Below are 16,794 nucleotides of genomic sequence, written 5' to 3'. Positions count from 1 at the left end.
TTAGACGTTTATCTTTTGTTGGCCTGTGAGCCTAGATTAGTAGCCTGTGTGCCTAGACTAGTGGCTTGTATGCCTAGACTTATGTTGTTTGATGACTTTGATAGTTTTAGCCTGTGCACCCATGGTTTATGGGTGTGGCATAACATCTTTTCGATTTTAATTAGCTTCCGCGGTTGATTGCCTTAATGATTAGTTGTTTATCGTCTGAATTTAAGTTTTAAAAAGTTGGTAAAATCGGGGGTGTTACACCTCCAAAACTTCACCAACCATCAAGAACATCAAGATATCAATATCAATACATAGTAAACACATAAACACCTATTCTTCCCTATTTCTAAGCATCAAAACATCATCAACACAACAATATCTTCAACATCAAAACAAGACTAAAATACTAGGTTTTGAGAGTCCATGGTTTATACCTTAAACTTCTTAGCTTTAATCTCAAGAGTCCCCAAGATAGGTCTTATCTTCCACCACCTAAGACTCCATGACCACACAACAACAACATTTACACATATATGAACATACTCATAGCTTAGGAAAAATGAAGGAAGAACGGAGGAGGAGAAGAAAAGGGAGATGGAAAACATACCAAATCTTAAACCTAAGCTTTGCTAGAAGAAGCTCTAAAATGAAGAGGAAGAAGGAGATGAAGAGAGTGAGCTAGAGAGAGACACGAGAGAGATATGGGAGAGGGTTGCCAAATGAAGAAGAAATGAAGAATGAACAAGTGTTGTGTAGACTAGTAGCTTTATGTAGCTAGGGTTTGAGGGTAAAATTGTAAATATAATATTTTAGGATGGAAAACATGGGTTAGGGATTTAAGATTAGAGAGATTTGACTAATGAAATATTGTTGGGTTTATTTTGAAGTCAAGTTTGGGTCAAAACTAGTTTATCAGTTTCACACGTTCCTCTCAGATAGACTTTTGGGTTAAAATTTTGGATCATAAATATATCCTTTAAATAGGGCTTTTAAAATCATAAATAAATTTTTAAATATTTTATAATAAATCATTTGGAAAGAGTTTAAAATATTTTATTTACTCGTTTGGCCAAAAATTACCGTAGGAACAAAATAAATTTTATTTTGAAACTTTATTAAATAGGAATTTGGAGGAAAATATTTTGGATTCGCACAGCGGTGACGGTGTTGTTCATTCAACTGGTTCAGATTTGGCTACTTGATATCCGGATACAGGTGCCTCATCACATGCCACACCGTATGCTTCTTTGATGACTAAGACAGAGGACTATAGTGGCGGTGATGTTCTCTAAGTCTGTTATGGTGCAGGTTTGGATGTTTCTCATATTGGTCATGATTCGGTTCCCTCGTCCTCTAGGTCTTTAAAATTGTCTAGTGTCTTCCATGTTACTAACTTATCCATGTCTCTTTTATCTATTCAACGTTTTGTTGCTGATAACAATGTATATTTTGAATTCCATCCATCTTTCTTTGTTGTGAAGGACTGTGTAACCAAGGCAGTGCTTCTTAGAGGTCCTAGTTCGGGTGGCTATATTCCTTGTCAGTTCCACGTTCTCATTTTGCGTTTGTTTCGGCTTGTGCGTCTTCTGCTCTTTGGCATCGTAGATGGGGTCATCCGCATTCTCGAGTCTTACAGCGTATTCTACGGGGCTGTCCAGTTTTTCAAATAAAGTTAGTTCATCAGAGTTATGTTCAGCTTGCCAATTAGGCAATTATTCGCGTTTTTCTTTAGATTGGGTAGAATCCTCTAGTGCTCATGTTTTAGACCTGGTGTACACAGATATTTGGGGTCATGCGCCCGTTATTTCTTCCAATGGTTATTGTTACTATGTTTTGTTTATGGATGATCATAATCGCTATTCTTGGTTTTATCCATTGCATTTAAAATCAGATATTTATAAGTATTTGATCAATTTCGTGTGATGGTTGAACATTTATTTTCTTGTTCTATTAATTCAATTCAATATGATTTAGGGTGAGTATCGCAGATTGCATTTTGTCTTCAATTCTCTTGGCATTGTTCATAGGAAGTCTCGTGTGCGTACACTCATGAGCAGAATGATCAGGTAGAGCGACATCATCAGTATATTATTTAGATTGGCCTCGCTCTACTAGCTTAGAGTTCTGTCCCCTTGAAACACTAGGACTCTGCTTTTGGAAATATTGTCTACCTAATTAATCGCCTCCCATCTTCTGCTTTGCAGTTTGATAGTCCACACTTCAGGCTGTATAAAACTACTCCTACTTATACCTTTCTTCGTGTCTTTGGGTGTCTTTGTTTTCCTTATCTTCGGCCTTACAATAAACATAAAGTTGAGTTTCAGTGTGCCCCATCATGTCATTCTAGGATATCTTGTCACCATGTTCGGTTTGATGGGGGTGTGTTTCCTTTTGCCTCAGATTCTTCTGTGCAGGTTTCGGGCTAATCTTCACCTATTGTTCCTGCGGTGTCTTGGGTTGTTGGCCCTGTGGTTCCTACGGTTGAGGAATCTGTTTCTACTGATGTTGCTCCTCTAGTTGACAATGGCATTGTGAGTGTCTTGGGTGCCCCTACATACTTGTTCGACTAGGCGGTAGGTTTCGGGTGTTGTGCCTCAACGACAAACCCATGCTATGCGTCTGTGCCATATGACTCGTTGTACTAGTGAGCAACTGCAGGCATTTCTAATATCTAATGACTCTGTTAGTCCTACTTGTTTTTCGTAGGCAGTCGGTTATCCTGAATGGCGTGATGTCATGGATCACGAGATCAATGCTTTGCTACATAATGACACTTGGAGACTCGTTCCGGCTGAGCCTGGCATGAACATCGTTGGTGTTAAGTGGGTATATCGTATGAAGCGCAAGGCAGATGGTTCTGTAGAGCATTATAGCGTTTGGTAGCCAAAGGTTTCAACCAAGTGGCTGGGGAAGACTTCTTTGACACTTTCAATCCGGTGGTTAAACCAACAATGGTACGTCTCTTGTTATCTCTTGACTCTTGCTATCTCGCGAGGTTGGGCGCTTCGCCAGCTGATGTGCATAATGCCTTTTTGAATGGGCATTTAACTAAGGCTGTGTATATGTGACAACCGCCTGGGTATTCAGACTCTGTGCATCCTAGTCATATTTCACATATTTGAGTGTATATTGTCCAATGAAACTGTAGTTATATCGAAATGGTACTGTAGTTGTGTTGTAATAATGAAACTACAGTGTATATAAAATGAAACTGAATATCAGTTTCACATATTTGAGTTTATATTGTCTAATGAAACTGTAGTTGAATTAGAATTATAATTTAGTGATGTTGTAATAAGACTACAGTGGGTATAAAATGAAATTTAATAACATGTCTCACAGTAATAAGACTATTGTATGTATAGTGTCGAATAAAATTGTATTTGTAACAAAATGAAACTGTAATTGTGCTTAAATAAAATTACAATGTATATAAAATGAAACTGAATACGTTATTCAAGCAGAACTACTCACGCGGAAGGGTGTAAAGAAACGACACCTTTTTGGACCATGGTCCACAGTATAATTTGCCATATCTAATATACATATATATTCAATTTTTTTTTTTTTATAATTGGGTTCCCCAAATTTTGAGAGCCTGTGCACTGGCTCTGGAAAAAACATGTCTAGTACCGATCCTGTATTTTGTCATACACTAGCACAATCAAGATATATACTCATTTCTTAAACGTATTAATTAAAGCTTCACATTATTGCCCTGCTCATATATCAAGTGCGACTCTAGTTAAGTATTAAGAGCATAATCTAAAAAAAAAAAAAAAAAAAAGTATTAAGAGCATTAAAATATCTTATGAGCAACTTTTCTTGAGTTGTGTTAGGGCAATTATTATGTTCTCTTCCTCTCAGTAACTAATTCTTTACTTTAGTGATTAATAAATTTCCTAACATCTATTATCTCAATGTAGGTTTTATTTTGTTTTGTTATTGTTTCCAAAAGGTTGAATCTCCAATCTCAGCCCAACAGAGTATTTGGGAAGATATAAATCATGGTAACTCGGTTGAACACAGAGGCTAGATATAAGAGGTTGCTCCCCCGGCCACACTGCTAGGTGAGACTCTATCCCGAGTCTTTGTTACAAAACTTCATCTCTGTAACCAATTGAGCTGCCGTGCAAGTTGTTTTGTTTTGTTATTTAATTTGAAAAGGCAGGCATGCATGTACTTTATCGTTTGCCATATGAGTGTCTCAAGGGTGGCTTGGCTCTACAATTTCTTTTAAGCATTTAACAACAAGAAAAGTAAAAGTTTATAAGAATTGAAGCTACAAAAGCAGATTATATATTGAATTGCAGAGCTGTGCAGAGTGGTTTGAATAGCTTCCCTTTTTCTTACATCTTATGTCTTACGTTTGAAGCAAATTAGTTGGTTCTTGCTTTTTCTTTTTCCTTTTCCTTTTTTCCCTGCCTTACTAAATGTTGTGTTTGTCTCATATAAGGATTAGGAATATGAGTTTGTCTCATATAAGGAATAGGAGTGAAATGGAGATTATATGTCTATAAATATAATCCATGTATCTCATCACCTTGTATCACCATCACAAATAATAAGAGAATACTTTCACTCTCGTGGATGTAGGCACATTGCCGAACCACGTAAATCTTGTCTTCTTTATCCTTTACTGCCATTATTATTTTTCTTGTTCTTATTAATCTCAACAAATTGGTATCAGAGCTCTGTTGAGATGACCAGTTCAAGTACAAAATTCGAGGTATCAAAATTTGATGGTACAGGGAATTTTGGGTTATGGCAATCTAGGGTAAAGGATTTGTTGGCACAACAGGGTCTTCTGAAAACTTTGAAGGCGGATAAGCCAGCTAATCTGGAAGAGGAAGATTGTGAAGATTTGAAGGAGCGTGCGGCAGGGACCATTCGGTTATGCCTAGACGATGGAATTGTGTATCACGTTATGGCCCTGGAAGCCCCAAAAGAAATTTGGGATAAATTGGAAACTCAGTTCATGGAAAAATCTCTTACGAACAAACTGTATCTGAAGCAAAGGCTTTATGGGCTTAAGATGGAGGAGGGTTCAGACTTGGTGCATCATATTAATGTCTTCAACCAGATAATCTCAGATCTGGCCAGGCTTGATGTCAAGATTGAAGATGAAGACAAGGTGATGATCTTGCTATGTTCATTACCTTTTTCTTTTGAACATCTGGTGACTACTCTAACATACGGGAAAAGCACGATTAAATACAGCGAAATCTCTGCGGCCCTGCAGGCTCATAATAAGCGCTTGCAGAGTGGATCGTCTGTTGGTGAAAGTTTGTATGCTAAAGAGGGTCAGGATCGTAGAAGGAAACAAGAGAAGGGTAATTCTGGGAGGAAAAACTCTAGGTCTAAATCCAGAAATAGCAGGAAAATCCGGTGCTACAAGTGTTATGAGATTGGGCACATAAAGAGAGATTGTCCAAAGTTGAAAAAACAACAAGAGGCGGCGAACGTGGTGCATGCTGATGACTCAGATTATAGTGAAGGTGATGTTCTAGCAGTTTCATCGAGTAAGTTGTCAGATGCTTGGATTCTAGACTCAGGATGCTCTTATCATATTACACCTAACAGGGAGTGGTTCACAACCTATAAGTCAGGTACTTTCGGTTCTGTTTTTCTGGGTGATGATAGATGTCATAATATCATAGGTATTGGTGATGTTAACATCCAGATGTATGATGGTATTGTCAGAACTTTGCATGATGTCAGACATATACCGGGATTAACTAAGAACCTGATTTCTCTTGGCAGTTTGCATGCTAATGGTTTTATTCATAAGTCTGAGAGTGATAAGGAAACCATTAAAATTAGTAAGGGTGCTTTAACTGTGATGAAAGGGAAAAGGACCACAGGGAACATTTATAGGTTGTTGGGTAGTACTGTTGTAGGTGGAGCACATTCTGTTGAGTCTAGTGATGATACTACTAGGTTGTGGCATTTACGTTTGGGTCACCTTGGTGAACGTGGTTTGTCTGATTTGCACAAAAGGAATCTGTTAAAAGGAGTTAAATGTTGTAAGCTAGATTTCTGTGAGTTCTGTGTCCTTGGGAAACAGACTAGAGTCAGTTTTTCTACTGGGCAGCATAAAACTAAAGGGATTCTGGATTATGTGCATTCTGATGTTTGGGGACCTACCAGGGAACCTTCAATGGGTGGCTCTCGATATTATGTTACATTTACTGACGATTTTTCTAGGAAAGTCTGGGTGTATTTCTTGAAACATAAATCTGAAGTGTTTGAGAAATTTAAGTTGTGGAAAGCCGAGGTTGAGAACCAGACTGGAAGAAAAATCAAGTACTTGAGGTCTGACAACGGGACAGAATATACTGAGAAAGAATTTCAGAAATTCTGTGCAGAACATGGAATTCAAAGGCACTATACAGTGCGTAAGACACCACAACAGAATGGTGTTGCTGAGCGGCTGAATAGAACCATTGCTGAGAGAGCAAGGTGTCTCAGATTGAATGCTGGGCTCTCTAAGTGTTTTTGGGCAGAAGCAGTGAACATGGCATGTTACTTGATCAATAGATCACCACGGACATCACTTGGTGGCAAGGTTCCTGAGGAGGTTTGGTTAGGTAATCCTGTAAGTTTTGATCACTTACGAGTTTTTGGTTGTCCTAGCTATGTTCTTATTCCAGGTGATGAGAGATCAAAGTTAGATCCCAAGTCGAAGAAGTGCATCTTTTTGGGTTACACGAAAGGTGTAAAAGGATATAAGTTTTGGGATCCTGCAACCAAAAAGGTGGTGATTAGCAGAGATGCAGTGTTTGATGAGAATTTCATGTTCCAGTCAAAGAAAGAAGATACACTAGTTGATGGTTCTAGCACAGTAGAAGTGGATATGGATCGTGCCTTTGAGTGAGAAAGTAGTTAATCCACCTACGGTTGAGACTCAAGAAGTTGCAGATTCTACATCTGCAGCAGGTTCGGGTTCAGAAAATTTACAAGATTACAGTTTGGCTAGAGATAGACCGAGACGCACCAATGTCAAACCACCTAGTAGGTATGGGTTTGAGGATATGGTTTCTTTTGCACTTCTTGTTTCTAATAATGATCCAGTTACCTTTCAAGAGGCTATTTCTAGCCAGGAGAAAGATAAATGGATGGCAGGTATGATTGAGGAGATGGAGTCTTTACATCATAATCATACTTGGGAGTTAGCTCAACTTCCTCAAGGAAAGAAGGCTATAGGGTGCAAGTGGGTCTATAGGAAGAAGCCACCAGTATCAGAAAAAGAAGGGGAAAGGTTTAAGGCTAGGTTAGTTGCGAAGGGGTTTTCTCAACAGAAGGGGATAGATTATGATGAGGTTTTCTCTCCTGTTGTTAGACATACTTCTATCAGATTAGTACTTGCTTTGGTAGCCATTTGGGATTTGCATTTGGAACAAATGGATGTGAAAACTGCTTTTCTACATGGTGATCTAGATGAGCAAATTTACATGAAGCAACCTGAAGGGTTTGTTAAACCCGGAGGTGAGCATCTGGTTTGTCGACTCAAGAGGTCTTTGTATGGGCTGAAACGGGCTCCACGGCAGTGGTACAAGCGGTTCGATGCTTACATGATTCAAATTGTTATACACGTTGTGAGTATGATTGTTGTGTCTATGTTAAAAGCCTTGGTGATGGTTCTTTTATTTTTCTGTTACTGTATGTGGATGATATGTTGATTGCTGCTAAGAGTATGAATGATATTACTGCATTGAAAGTGTTGTTGGGTCAGGAATTTGATATGAAAGACTTAGGAGTTGCACAGAAAATTCTTGGCATGGAAATTCACAGGGATAGAGGTGCAAGAAAGTTGTGGCTAACTCAACAGAGTTATATAGAGAAAATTCTTGACAGGTTTGGGATGAGTAAGTCTAAACCGGTTAGTACCCCTTTGGCTAATCATTTTAAACTCTCATCCAGTCAGTGTCCCCAAACAGTTAGTGAGATTGAAAATATGGCAAAGGTTCCTTATGCTAGTGCAGTTGGCTGTTTAATGTATGCAATGGTTTGTACTCGACCTGATTTAGCTCATGCTGTTAGCCAAGTTAGTAAGTACATGTCTAAACCTGGGAAACAGCATTGGGAAGCAGTTAAATGGATTCTCCGGTACTTAAGGGGCACTATGGAGCATGGTATTGTATTTGGAAGTCAACAGAATGAGCATGTACTCATGGGATATGTGGATTCTGATTATGCTGGTGACATGGATAATAGACGTTCTACAACAGGGTATGTTTTTACTCTTGGGGGTGGTCCTATTTGCTGGAGATCATCAGTTCAGTCTATTGTAGCTTTGTCTACAACTGAAGCAGAATACATGGCTGTGACTGAGGCAGCTAAAGAGGCTTTGTGGCTTTCAGGTTTGATTAAGGAGTTGGGTATTGAGCAAGATGGAGTTCAATTACACTGTGACAATCAAAGTGCCATTTTCTTAGCTAAAAATCAAGTATACCATACCAGAACCAAACATATTGATGTAAGGTTTCATAAGGTCAGAGAGTTGGTTGCTTCTGGAGAGATTTTGTTGCAGAAAATTCATACAAGTGAGAATGCAGCAGACATGTTGACAAAGGCAGTTACTAGTGACAAGTTCAAACATTGTTTGGACTTGTTGGGTGTTTCCAGATGTTAAATGAACATGGTGGTCCTAATCCAGGGAGACTATGAGATGAGTTTTTTCTCCTAAAGGGCTTATTTGCAAAGGTGGAGATGGTTAGATAAGTATTTTCTCCTGAAGGGCTTATTCGTCAAGGTGGAGATTTGTTGAGTTATCTTTTCTCCTAGAGAGCATATTCGCCAAGGTGGAGATTTGTTGTGTTTGTCTCATATAAGGATTAGGAATATGAGTTTGTCTCATATAAGGAATAGGAGTGAAAGGGAGATTATATGCCTATAAATATAATCAATGTATCTCATCACCTTGTATCACCATCACAAATAATAAGAGAATACTTTCACTCCCGTGGATGTAGGCACATTGCCGAACCACGTAAATCTTGTCTTCTTTATCCTTTACTGCCATTATTATTTTTCTTGTTCTTATTAATCTCAACACTAAACATTCAAAAAGAGTCTTGCTCAGATTGAAGGAAGATAGCTAATTCTTATCTTTTTCAAGTATATAAGCTATAGCTCATCAGTAGTGAATCCATGGACTCATAAAATCATACAATATAATTGTCATTATGACAAACAAGCCTCTCTCTTCTTCACAAATAATATATAAGCTCGCAAGCTTACATATTATATTGATGAGAGTGTTGTTATTGGAACGTCCAGTTTTCTCATCAACTCACAAGTCACAGCCATGATTGATGGCAGAGATTTCAATGTCAATTAATTGTCTTCAAGATATCGTGGACAACATCCTCAATATGATACGTTTATGTCAATTCGCTTCACGATATCACTTCAAGCTGTCTGAACGCTAGCTGCAGTGCTAAGCTTGCCCTGATGATGCTAGGAGCTTTCTCCATCAACTATGGATCGGAAAATTCTGTCATGTTTCCCCGCCAACTACGTCATTGCAAATTGCAAAGATCATTGGCTCGGAAATTGGCCCCTTTCAAACCGTCCAAATCCAACCCTATTCTTCAATAGGCAAAAATACATGGTTGGATTTTATGTATCAGTTAAATGCATTCGATCTATCTTAGATATGCATTGTTGAGCTTGCACAATCAACATCTTATTCTACACGTGCCACAATCACTAATTCCAGCTTAGCTAGCTACTGTCATCCTTTATCATTACATGCATCAAAAGTTATAGCTAGTTGCGGATGTACAACTTAATTTTTCTTATACTTGTTAGCAATACGTTTGACTGGACTCTCCAAGCCGCCACCAAACAACTACCAATTGGATTGACAGAATATTATTATTATTATTATTATTATTATTATTATTATTATTGTTATTATTTTATTATTATTATTATTATATTATTATTATTAGTATTATTATTATTATTATTATTATTTGTTCAATCTAGATATAATGAACAATTTGCTGGATTGAATGTTCTGTATGTGTATAGATTGCAAAGTCACGTATCTACAACTTATATAGGAGTAGAAGAATAAATCTCAATTCTGTTGTAAATATATCTAGGCCCTATTTGGTAAATGGTTGTTAGCTGATAGCTGTTAATTGTTAGTTGATTGTGTTAATTAGAAGGTATAACTAGTGGATAACATTAGCTGATTGTAGAAAAGTGTTTGGTAAATTAGCTGTTAGCTGATAGCTGTTTGGTATAATTTTTTTTCTGAAAAATCTAATTGAAAAAGTTGCTTGGGAGTAGCTTTTTGAATTTTAACATTTTGGAGTTGCAAAGAGCTAATTAACCAAACAATTGTATTGATATTTTAACTAAATCAAACAATTAATAGTGGTCAAATAAGTCAAAATTGACATATCGATCAATTTTTTACCAAACAGGGCCCTAATGTTTTGGTCATTATCCTAACTAGTAGTTGCACCCGTGCGATGCATGGCCATATATATAAATAATAGAATATATAGTATTATATAAAAAACAAATAAGGTAGAGACAAATTTCCAATTTATTAGACATTATTGAAAAGAATATATAGTATTATATAAAAAACAAATAGGGTAGAGACAAATTTCCAATTTATTAGACATTATTGAAAACTTTTTTATATACGACATTTGTAGTCGTATTTTTAGATTTTACATTTTCATCACAAATAAGTATTTTTAAACCCTTTGGATTACTAACTCTTGACACTGCTACATACATTTGACCATGATTGAAAACCGGCCTCTTCAAAAACAAACCGACGTTTGAGAGTGTTTGACCCTGACAAATATTTTGTAATTTGAAAATTTCAAATAACTAACCGGTAAATATAGCGCTTGTTCCATTGGATAAATATGTAGTTCGTTCTCCTAACACAAACTGTCTGGATTTGTTCTGGGTTGACGTATATTCCTTGCTACGTGTACTAATATTTATATTCAACGTTTCTTTATTGACTGCAAAAAAAAAAAAAAAAAAAAAAAATACAACAGGTAAAATTTTATAAACATTTAATTTTAGGAAACGACATTTTAATAAATTTTTATTTCAAAATCATAAATAGTTTACCTGTTGTAAGCGAACTTCTCGGTGTTTCATTGGAATGAGAGTATGGTTTTGGTGTGTATTCCATCAATGAATTAGAACCATTTTCTTGACACCCAGGATTGTGTTTGCTTTGAATTCGATAATTGTCTCAATTTTCTGCAAACACAAGAAACAAAATAAAATAATAGAAAGCGATTATACATTGGTTCCAATCCTAATTACATGCAATGTGGTCCACAAAATGTCGTGGACCATAATCAAATCTAATTTTTAAATCCCAAAATAATCAACTTTATAATATCTAAATAATGAACATGGCACCTTACATTATACCAACGATTTTTAAAAGAATATAAATATGAACAATTTTGAATAGACACGTGTAAATAAATTTTATCAAATATACCTTCATTATCCAAATTTTGTAGGTTTAGCAACAAAATAATCTATCATTAAAATATTATTAAAATGTAAATAATTTAACAGGGGACACATTCTTATAATAAACTTTATAATGATAGTTGATAGATTGTAGACTTATTATCAGTCGTTATATTATAGACCGCGGTGCATGTGCACCGCAGTAAAAAACGGCGCCGCCGTTAGAGTTAACGGAATCTGCTTGTTTGGTGTATTAAACACCAACTGACACTATAGTATATCTAAACCGACACTGCAGTTATATCAAAATGATACTGTAGTTATAGTGAAATGAAACTGCAGTGTATATAAAATGAAACTGAATAACATTTCACATATTTGAGTGTATATTGTACAATGAAGCTGTAATTATATCAAAATGATCATGTAGTTGTGTTTTAATGAAACTATAGTGTGTATAAAATATAATTAAATAACATTTTCACATATTTGAGTCTATAAATATCGAATGAAACTATAGTTATATCGAAATGAAACTGTAGTTGTGTTGAACTGAAACTGCAGTGTATACAAAATGACACTGAATAACAGAGTTACTTTTTGCAAAAGGATGCGAAACGGCGGATACAAACACTGTTTATTTTCATTTAAAAAAAAAAAAAGAAGACGCGCGGTGCATAATATAATTTACCGACTTATTATATATGAGACCTAATTTAATAACTATGATGTGTTTTTTAGGCCCAGCCCAATGTCAACAACAGCCCAAACCCGGCCCAAAGATGTATCTCTAGATGTTTCTTCACCGCATTTCCTTCTGAGACTTGCCAACTTGATTTTGTTCTTAGCTAAACTACTCCACTTGCTATTCTATAACGTTATACTCGTACATCGTATGTCCGATGTAAGAGTATAGCTTCTTCTTTGTGTTTTTCCTTCTTAATCACAGAAGCATGTGATGTTCATGTATTCTAAATCGGTGGATCTACGCTATGTGGCAGTAGTGAAAAGCCTAAGTTAGGTTTTCAGATCTATGGGATTCTATTTTTCCGATGCTAGTTTTATGTGTTAACTGTTGTTTTTTGGTCGTCGATCTACTACAATCCAACGTTGAGTGATTATGTGGATCAAGATTGAAGACAGTAGACCTTCTTTTTCACTTCAGATAAGTAACTGAACACTCAATTCGTGTTTTTGGTTTTCTATTCTTTATCGCAATTTGTATTTTATTTTTCAGATTCATTTTTGTTTTTCCGATTTTAGCAGTTGATTTTCTAAACTAATTGGTTAGTTTTTGAATTTCAGGGATGAAGTTTTTCGAACTGTACCCAGAATACAACGCAAATACACTTCTCCTAGACACTTAAAGGTATACTAAACCCTAAATTTTTGAATCAATTGTCTAATTAGGCAAACGAAATTTTGTATTGTTCATCCTAAAATTAGTTAGCGTACAACATATGTTTGATACCTATTTGCATAATAACTATTAGTGTTTTTCCCTTTAAGCTAATAGGGTTTACACTGATTTCTTACATATTAAGATGTGGATTCAAATGCTTTGACTTAATTTTAATAAAAATTTCACAGTCTAAATGATTTATTTTTAGTGAATCCAAATGGTACTTTATAGTAACACCTTACAACTGAGTCTAATAATTGTAATGTGAAATTCGAATGTGTTGCTTCAAGCTTCAAAAAGTGATTTTGCTTGTAATTTTAAAACAGTTTGATTCTGAGTATTTTTTTAGTCCTATAGTGTGTTTATTAGTTATGAAGACTTCCACAAATTTTATTTTTTCAGTTTAAAATTTTTTCTACTTGGAAAATGCCATATCTGAACTAATATAGTCTAATTGAATGCTATATCTTAATGATTTGCTTGACTGTGGAGATTAAATATATTTTGCTAAAGTACAACTTTTTTTTAGCTGATATTTTGCTAAAGTACAACTTTTTTTTAGCTGATTTATTAAGTACTCTATGGGCCATAGTTAAATGTGTGTTATTAAAAGATGTGAAATGAATTATTTTTTGTGGGTTTGGTGTTTTCAAATGCATGTTTCCTTGGCCAATTTTTTTTTTCTGCAATATCTCAGAATGTGTTATTCATATACACTATAAATATTTTACAGTATTAAGACGAACTTAGCATAATATAGTCTAATCTAGAATACAAATCCTAGAAGATGGAATTCCTTGAACATTTTTTGTAATCCTGGTTTTGATCTTGCTTGTATTAGTGAAGATGTAATTCCTTGAAGATTCTTTCTTGCTTGTATTTGTGAGTCAATATGTTTGCTTCAGGCTGATTCCATTTTTAATCTGCAAAAAGTTAGAGAGCAATAAAATAGTACAAATATAGTAAATACTATAACAGTCAATTCAAATAGTAAATATAATAGTGAATACTTAGACAAATTCAAAATAGATAAAGAGTAACAATCAATTCAAATAGTTTAGCACTATTATAGTGCTATTACTGATAGACTAGTAGTTGCACCCGTGCGATGCACGGCCATATATATAAATAATAGAATATATAGTATTATATAAAAAACAAATAGGGTAGAGACAAATTTCCAATTTATTAGACATTATTGAAAAGAATATATAGTATTATATAAAAAACAAATAGGGTAGAGACAAATTTCCAATTTATTAGACATTATTGAAAACTTCTTTATATACGACATTTGTAGTCGTATTTTTAGATTTTACATTTTCATCACAGATAAGTATTTTTAAACCCTTTGGATTACTAACTCTTGACGCTGCTTTATTATAATGATTGATGGTTCCCCAAAAAAACATCCAAAAATTAAAACAACCACACAAAGGTGGACAATTGTCTGCTGAAATATATCAAATATTAGGAACTTAGGAACCATTTAGTGAGCAGTCACAGCCTTGGCCTTCTTAAGCTTGTTGGAAGAAGAAAACTGGTCCAACAGGGATCTCTTCACAACAGAAGCTTCTGCAGTTTCACTCTCTGCCATTTGGGACTGCTGGACACTATTAGGGCTGTTCACTTCATTTTCCCCATTTGAAGCTTCCTATAAATAGAAAAAAATGATTAAAATTTAAAATCTCACATAAAGACTAAAAAATAGTGAAGTAAATAAAATTACCTGATCAGATTCCTCTTCCTCCTCTTCATCCTCATCAATCATTTTCGAGATTAAATCTTTTTCTTGTTTGTCCTTAATTTTGGAACAGTGGGTAGATATTAATGTCTCATACCTTAAAATCCTAGTCACAGTATATGCTGGATTGGCTCCCTTCATTTGGCTCATTTTCAGTGATATCTTAAATATCATTGGCATTCCAATTAATGACTCCAATTCCTTTGGAATGTCAGAAACCTACAACAAAGTTTATCTTCCTTTTTTTAAGTGTAATATTTTTTAGGCTTAAAAATTTGATTGAAGGGTTTTGTTTTTTATTAACTGTTCAGTATATAGAAGTGCTTTTGTGTGGCATCTATGTTTGTTATCATACTCCATCAGACTTTTTTTTTTTAAACATTCTATATTTTAATATTAGATAAATATAAGATTCCTGGTTTTTAATATAAGATTGAACCTGTAAATAGTAAGTTTGAGTTTCAAAAGCTTTCTATAACATCCAAAATTGTCAGTTAGAAGCTTTTCGTGTTTGTTATCTTCTTTTAGTCCGTTTTAGCTCTTAAATATAAGTGTTTATAAATTTTTAGTTCTTTTAGACTGTTTTACCTCTTAACACAAATGTTTTTCTCACAGCTTCTTAATGAAGAGTCGTTTGATTAATCATGGGGTAAAATGACTTATCTAAAGTATGATATTCAAAAACTGCAACTTAACTTCTAATCTGTCAATTTTGATGAAAAGAAGAATGTTTTTCAAACAATGATGCATGCACCCCAAAAAAAGTTCATGAACTTAACAGAATAAAGTTACCAATGTCCAGTAGGATTAGAACGAAATGTCTAGTAAGGACTACCCACAGCAAAACATCACATAGATGGCTGGAAAGCATTCTTCTTTTCATCAAAATCGACGTACTGTTTCTGTATTTACTATTTACTATATAAAATCGAAAAACCTATATTGCCTTGCACATGTGCAATTTACATTATTAATTATGCCTTTCATTCAACTATGCATTTTATTCAATTATATAACGTTCTTTTATTATATGCAGGATGTGTGTCTTTGAAGTAATAGGATATTGGGTTAAAAAATGAGAGTTCGCTATGGTATCCAGAGCAACCCAGGTAAATGTTACTCAGTAACTTATTCCAATGGAATTAAAAATCACCAACCTAAACCATGAACCCTAAACCCCGGAACATAAAAATCACCAACCTGCAAAAATTGTATAATATTTAGCCAAAACAGAAACTTTTTTGTTAGGGTAAAATCAAGTATGCTTACCAAATTGTGAAATCCCTTATGCCTCTTTAGGACTGTTTGTACTGCATTATCCATCTTGCTTGCTTGCAACTGAAAACTTTTTGTGATTCATGCTTGTAAATAAAATCTTATATATTTATATATACATACCACTTTCTGTCATATATTTTCATAGCAACAATATAGGTTAGCTGTGTGTATTTGCATTGAAAATTACAACTGCCTCACTGGTTTCCATCTGATGAAATAATCTTTGTATATGAAAATAACTAAACAAAAAGGCAAATGATGAATACTACCGTCTGATGCCTAAGCCATAAGCATGTAACTGTCAGTTACTATTTCACTTCTAAAACTCACAGCATTGTGCTAAGTGTGTGTATACAAAGATTTAACAAATGTGCAGGTGTTCTCAATTCTAAGCCTCACCTTAATCTTCAAGCAACTGTGTTGTTCCTCTTCAACAGCAATATGCATAGATGGCATGGTATCTTCACACAGATTTTGGTTCTTCGTTTCTAATTTGCGGGTGGTTCAAACCGGGGAGATGGTGAACTTGGGGGTGAATATTGATATGAAGGAGCTTTATATAGAGGCTGAAATTTGTTCTCCAATTTTGAATATTGTCTTGGAACTATGAATCTTGCTGGAAACGTTTGAAGACCCAAGACTACATTAAAGAGATTGTTTTTTCGAAGCATTTTATGTATGTGTATATCTATATATCTATATATATATATATATATATATATATATATATATATATATATATATATAAATGTAGATTATAGGTTAGTTTCTCAATGTAATTAGAAGTCTTTCATTATTAAAAGTGTAATTACATTGGTAATTGACAATCTTAGCCGGCAGTATCACATTGAAAAGCGTAAGGCAATGTGAACACAATTAATTAGACTGATTGTGTTATCTATCATTA

At 34.7% G+C, this 16,794-nt stretch overlaps 1 long non-coding RNA gene across 1 annotated transcript; it reads left to right on the top strand.

Moving 5' to 3' along the window:
- Nucleotides 1–12,305: 12,305 nt before the first annotated feature.
- Nucleotides 12,306–16,560, top strand: LOC109168366. The gene is made up of 3 exons (XR_002052077.1): nucleotides 12,306–12,832; nucleotides 15,646–15,718; nucleotides 16,247–16,560. It is a non-coding gene; the product is annotated as an uncharacterized LOC109168366 (long non-coding RNA).
- The last annotated feature ends 234 nt before the right edge of the window (nucleotides 16,561–16,794 follow it).

The sequence above is a fragment of the Ipomoea nil genome, unplaced genomic scaffold, assembly GCF_001879475.1.
Source record: "Ipomoea nil cultivar Tokyo-kokei standard unplaced genomic scaffold, Asagao_1.1 scaffold3197, whole genome shotgun sequence".
Lineage (NCBI taxonomy): Eukaryota > Viridiplantae > Streptophyta > Magnoliopsida > Solanales > Convolvulaceae > Ipomoea > Ipomoea nil.
The sequence above is the reverse complement of the archived record's forward strand: the minus strand, read 5'-3'. Positions and strand labels throughout refer to the sequence as shown.